The sequence below is a fragment of the Aedes albopictus genome, chromosome 3, assembly GCF_035046485.1.
Source record: "Aedes albopictus strain Foshan chromosome 3, AalbF5, whole genome shotgun sequence".
Classification (NCBI taxonomy): domain Eukaryota; kingdom Metazoa; phylum Arthropoda; class Insecta; order Diptera; family Culicidae; genus Aedes; species Aedes albopictus.
In genome coordinates, this window is record NC_085138.1 from 71,875,859 (window position 1) to 71,881,858 (window position 6,000).

Consider the following 6,000-nt stretch of genomic DNA (forward strand, 5'->3'; position numbering starts at 1 on the left):
ATCAAATTTCGATCCACCTGGACAATCCTGAAATGCCTCTACTAGCTAAGCACCAATCAGGATATAGGAGAGGGTATAGCACCACCACCGCCCTTGTCAAAGTTACGCATGACATTTACACCAAGTTCGACCGAAACCAGTGCACTGTCATGGTTTTGGTAGACTTTTCTCTTGCGTTTAATTGCGTTAACCACCAGTATCTGCGAAGAAAGCTAGCAAGTGAGTTCCATTTTTCCGATGAGGCCTGCGAGCTTGTAGCTGCTTTTCTGAACCAGCGTAGCCAAACGGTTAAAGTTGGAAATCAAACATCGAACGAACGACCAGTACCTGACGGTACACCACAGTGTTCCTGCCTGAGTGCCCTATTATTCAGCTTGTACATAAACAGCATACCAGTACAACTGAAATGCAACTATGTACCAACTATACGCTGACGATCTACAGCTCTACATTTCAGGACCAGCACAGGACGTCGATCGACTGATAGCAACAGTTAATGAGGACCTTTCCACTATTGAACGCTGGGCTAGATTGAATTCTCTTTATCCAAATCCCCTAAAAACCCAAGCAATAATTTTCTCCAGAAACAGGGATCGAATTGTATTCTGTGGTGAGCCCATTCTTTTCGCGGATACTGTCATTAATCTGGGATTACGAATGGACAAACACATGACATGGACTGGACAGGTAAACGACGTAACAGCGAGAGTCTTCGGCACCTTCGAACTTTCAGGCGGTTTACTCCTGTTCTGTCGATCTCTACGCGCAAGAAACTAGTACAATCAATCATCATTCCGTACCTCACGTACTGTGATGTAGTGTACTACAACGGGTTGTCTGCAGCACACAGAGAACAACTGGACCGGTGCTTCAAGGCTTCCGTAAGGTTTGTCTACGGTATCCGCCGCAGGGAATCCACAGCTGCAGTACGTGACACAATTCTCGGTCATGACCTTCAGACGAACTATCGCAACCGAATAAATTGCTTCATGCGACAAGCCTACTTCGAAGCGCTCCCGAACTACATCCTCCAACATCTGCAGAAAGGACAGTACGACCGTGCCCGATGTTTCGTCGTACCAAGGCACACGACATCAGCGCGGAGAAGCGTTCTTGTATCCGGAACGCTGACCTGGAATAGTTTGCCACTTGCGGCAAAACTACAGCCAACCATAGCTTCATTTAAAAACACATAAGAGAAAATTTAAACTAAAATGTAAAAGAAAATGTAAACTAATTTCGCCACTTGCTACTCAAACAATTTGTATCAATTTGTATTAATCTATAATGTATGTTTCCTTGACCTAATGAAAAGTTTATAACTATAGGCTAACGTTAAACTGAATAAATACTGAATACTGAATTGATTTCTCAAGTCTTAGAACTGTTTTTTTAATTTTTCATTAGATTTTATTAATTATTCATCAATTGCATCTCTCCAGAAGTTCCTTCAGAGATTCTTCCAGAAGAATTCAGTGATGATTCCAGGAGATCCACCTAGGATTCCCCCAGAAAATTCTTTAGGGATGCCTCCAGGAGTTTCATCATTGATTATTTTTTCAGAAGATCTCTCAGTAAGATCTCGACAGGAGTACCTTCAGGGACAACTCAAAGAATTCTTTCAGGAGAGTTCAGGAATGCCTCCTAGAGATTCATCGAAAATATCTTTCAAGGATTCTCATAGAAGGTCCTTCAGAGATTAGTTTGCGAATTCCTTCAAAAGTTTCTTCAGGAATTTCTACAGAAATTTCTTTAGCAACTAGTCCAGGAGATCCTTCGGAAATTTTTCTTGAAATCCAACAAGGGATTTCTCCTGACGTTCAGTGGGGATTGCTCAAGAGGATAATTCAGGGATCAATCCGAGAGTTTCATCAAGGGTTCCTACAGAAATTGCTTCTAGCATCCCTCCTGGAATTTTTCAAGAATCCTTCGAGGATTCCTCTTAGAATTACTTCGGGATGGCTCAAGATTTGTTTTTAGAGATTCTTTCAGGAGTTTCTTCGGTAGTCTCTCCAGGAGTTCGCTCAGAGATCTCACTAATAGGTCCAGGAGGATTCAGGGATGCCTTCAGGCGTTCATAAGGAATTCCTTCAGAAGTTCTCTAAGCTATTTCAACGGGAGTTTGTTCTGGTATCCTTCCAGAAGTCCCTTTAAAGATTCTTTCAGGAGGACTCATTAATACCACCTGGAGATCCATCAAGAATCTAGTGAGATATTTATTCAGCAACTCCTGCAGGACTCTGCAGGAGGTCATTAAAAATAAGTCTAGGAGTTCCCACAGGGATTTCTTTTGAAGTTCCTTTAGAAATTCCAACAGGAGTTTCTTACAGAAACTAATCCAAGAGTTCCATCAGAGATTCCTCCAAGAGTTTCAGGGAATCTTGCAGATGTTTCTTCAGAGATTCCTCCTGCATTTCTTCAGGGATTCCTAGAGAAGTTCCTTCAGAAATCTCTACAGAAGTTCCTTCAAATAATCATATAGGAAGATCCAAGGATTCGTCCAGGAGAATTCAGGGATTACCCCAGAAGGTTATTTATAGTTCCTTCCAAGATTCCCTCAGGATATCCTTAGGGAATTCCTCGACAAGTTCCTTTCGGAATTCTACCGGAAATTCTTCTGGGGATCCCTCCTGGGGTTCTTTCAGATTTTAGATTGAGATTGAGATTTTTCCAGGGAGACTCACGGATTCCTCCAGGAGTTACATCAGAGATTTCTCCAGAAGTTCTTTCAGGAATTCCTACAAGAGTTTTTTTCAGGGAATCTTGTAGGAGTTCTTTCAATAATTTCCTTAGAATTATAATTATCCATATCTCTAGGATATTTTGAGGGATTTTTCATGGAATTCCTCAATTTCTTTCTGGAATTCTTCCAGGAATTCTTTAGAGAATACCTCCTGCAAATCCTTGCACCTACCCGGAAAGATCCAGGGGATTCCTCTTGAAATCCTCCGGGGATTCCTAGATTTTCTTTCGGGGTTTGCTACTAGACTTCCTTCGAGGATTCCTCCTTAAATTTTTCCGGGGATTCCTCCTCATTTTCCGTCGTGATTCCTCCTGGAATTCCTTCGCGGCTCCTCCTGGAAGTCTTTGTTGATTCCACTTGGAATTCTTTCGGAGATTCTTCCAGGAATTACTTCGGGGATTCCTCATCAAATTCGTCCAGAAATTTCTCCTGGACTTCATTTAGGGAATCCTCCTAGACTTCCTTCAGGGATTTTTCCTGAAATTCTTTCGGGGATTCCTTCTGGAATTCCTTCGGAAATTCCGCCAAATTGCTTCGGAGATTCCTCCTGGAATCCTCCGGGAATTCCCCATGGAAATCCTCTGGGGATTCCTCTTAGAATCCCTTCTGGAATTTCTTCTGGTTTTTTTGCGGGGATTCCTCTTGAATTCCTTCAGGAGTCCTCTTTGAATTCCTTCGGGGTTCCCTTCTGAAATTGCTTCAGTGATTTCTCCTATAAATCAGTCGAGAATTCCTCCTGGAATTCGGTCGGGGATTTCTCTTTAAATTCCTTCGGGGATTCCTCCTACAATAGCCACGGAGATTTTACCTGGACTTCCTTTGGGGATTCCCCTTGAAAATCCTCCGAGTTTTCCGCTTTGAAATCCTTCGGAGATTTCTTCCAGAATTCTTTCAGGGGACTTCAGGGACTCCTGCAGGGATTTCTCCTGGAATTTTTTCGGGGATATCTACTGAAATTCCTTCAGAATTTCTTCCAGGAATTCCGTCGGGTATTCCTTCTGGACTTCCTTCAGAGATTCCTCCTGGACTTCCTTCGGGGTTCCCTCATGGAATTCCTCATGGAAATCCTCTTCGGATTCCTCCTAGAATTCCTTCGGGAATTTATTTTGGAATTCTTTGGGGCATTCCTCTTGGAATTTCTTTGATAATTTCTTCTAGAATTCCATCAGGATTTTTTCTTAGAACTCCTTCAGAGATTTCTTCTGGATATTTTTCGTTGATTCCTCCTAGAAATCCTTTAGGGATTTTTTCTTTATTTGGCTTGGAAATTACTCCAGGAATTCTTTCTGGGTTTCCTCTGGGAATTCCTGCGAGAATCCCTCCGAGAATTATTTCTGGGGTTTCTTACGGAATTCCTACAAGGTTTCCTCCTGAATATTTTTTGATGGTTCCTCTTAGAAATACTTTGGGGATTTCTTGTCAAATTCCCTTAATTTTTTTCTGGAATTCCTATGGGGATTCCTCCTGGATTTCCTCCTGGAATTTTTCGAGGACTTCACTTGATATTCCGTCGTGGATTCATTCTGGAATTCTTTCGGGGGTTTTTCTTGGAATTTCTTTGGTGATTCTTCTTAGAATTCTTCCGGAGGTTCTTCCTGAAATGTCTTCAGAAATTCCTCATGTAATTTTAATAATGCAGTTTTAATAATCAGAATTCCTCCTGGAATTCATTCAGGATTTCGTTCTTGAATTTCCTCGGTGATTTCTCCTACAATTCCTTCGAAAATTCCTGCTGGTATTCAAGGATTCTTCCTAGAGTGCCTTCGAGAATTGCTTCTTGAATTGTTTTGGAGATTTCTCCTGGACTTCCTGGACACCTTTGAGGATTCTGCTTGAAAATCCTTCGGAGATTTATCCCGGAACTTCTTCGGTGACGCCCTCTGGGATTCCTGCTTGGATTTCTCCTGTAATTACTTCGGGGATTCTTTCTACACTTCCTTCGAGGATTCCTCCTAAAATTCATTTCTCTTAAAATTTCTTCGGAATTCCTTCGATGGTTTATCATGAAATTCCTTACAGAATTTTTTCTGGAATTCTATCTGGGATTCCTCTTAGAGTTAATTCAGAGATTCCTTCTATAATTCCTTTGGGGTTTTCTCCTGAAACTCTATCGGGGATTATATTTTTTAGAATTCTTGCGGGGATTTCTCCTAGAAATCCCTTGAGATTTTTTTTTAATTCCCTTGGAAATTCCCACTGGAATTCTTTTGAGGATCCCTTCTGGGAATTCGTTGGGATTTTTGCTGAATATTTTTTGTTCATTCCTCTTAAAAATCCTTAGGAGATTCCTTCTCAAATTTCTTTAGAAACTCGCGCGCGAATTCTGTCGGGAATTCCTTCTGGAATTCTTTTGGAAATGCATGCTGTAATACTCTTGGGATCCCTGCTTGAACTCATTTGGGAAATCCTCCTAGAATTTCTTTAGAAGGTTTATTTATTTATTCCATTTTATTTAGTAACATGAAACATGTGCCTGTTATAAATGTTACAAAAGAATATCCATGTAGAATAAGCGCCACGTATTTTGACATAATGCAATTGGTCTCGTTGAATTAATTATCAACTACAAACTAAAAGGGTGATACGGTCAAAATTTGGTCACACAATTTGATTCATAACTTGAGACTGCGTACACCGCAACAGCTGATTTTTGAACCAGTAATGGTACATTATATGTAGCTTGTACCATAAAATTTTCATCAAAATCGGTTTAGTATTTGCGGAGATATTGTGAATCCTGAAAACTGCAATTTTAAAATTTTGTACAAAGAGGATTAAAAAATAAGAACGCATTTTTATTCTTTTATTTATAGAACCAGAAATACTGAACTAATTTCAATGAAAATTTTTCGGTTTGTAAAGTATACATATCAAAATGTTGTGTAAAAATTTCATTCAATTTGATCCAGCCGTTACAAAGTTATATTTGTTTATGTGGTCAAATTTTGTTAAGTTTTGTCAAGTCAAGTCAAATTTTGGTCACACATTTTTTTTCATAACTTTAGACTGCGTACACCAAAACAGCTGATTTTTGGATCAGTAATGGTACATCATATGTAGCTTGTACCATAAAATTTTCATCAAAATCGGTCCAGTATTTGCGGAGATATTGTTGAACCCTGAGATCTGTAATTTTAAAATTTTGTGCACAAATAAGAACACATTTTTACTGGTTTATTTATAGAGCCAGAGATACTTAGCCGATTTCAATGAAAATTTTTCAGTATGTGAAGTATGCATATCAAAATGTTGTGTAA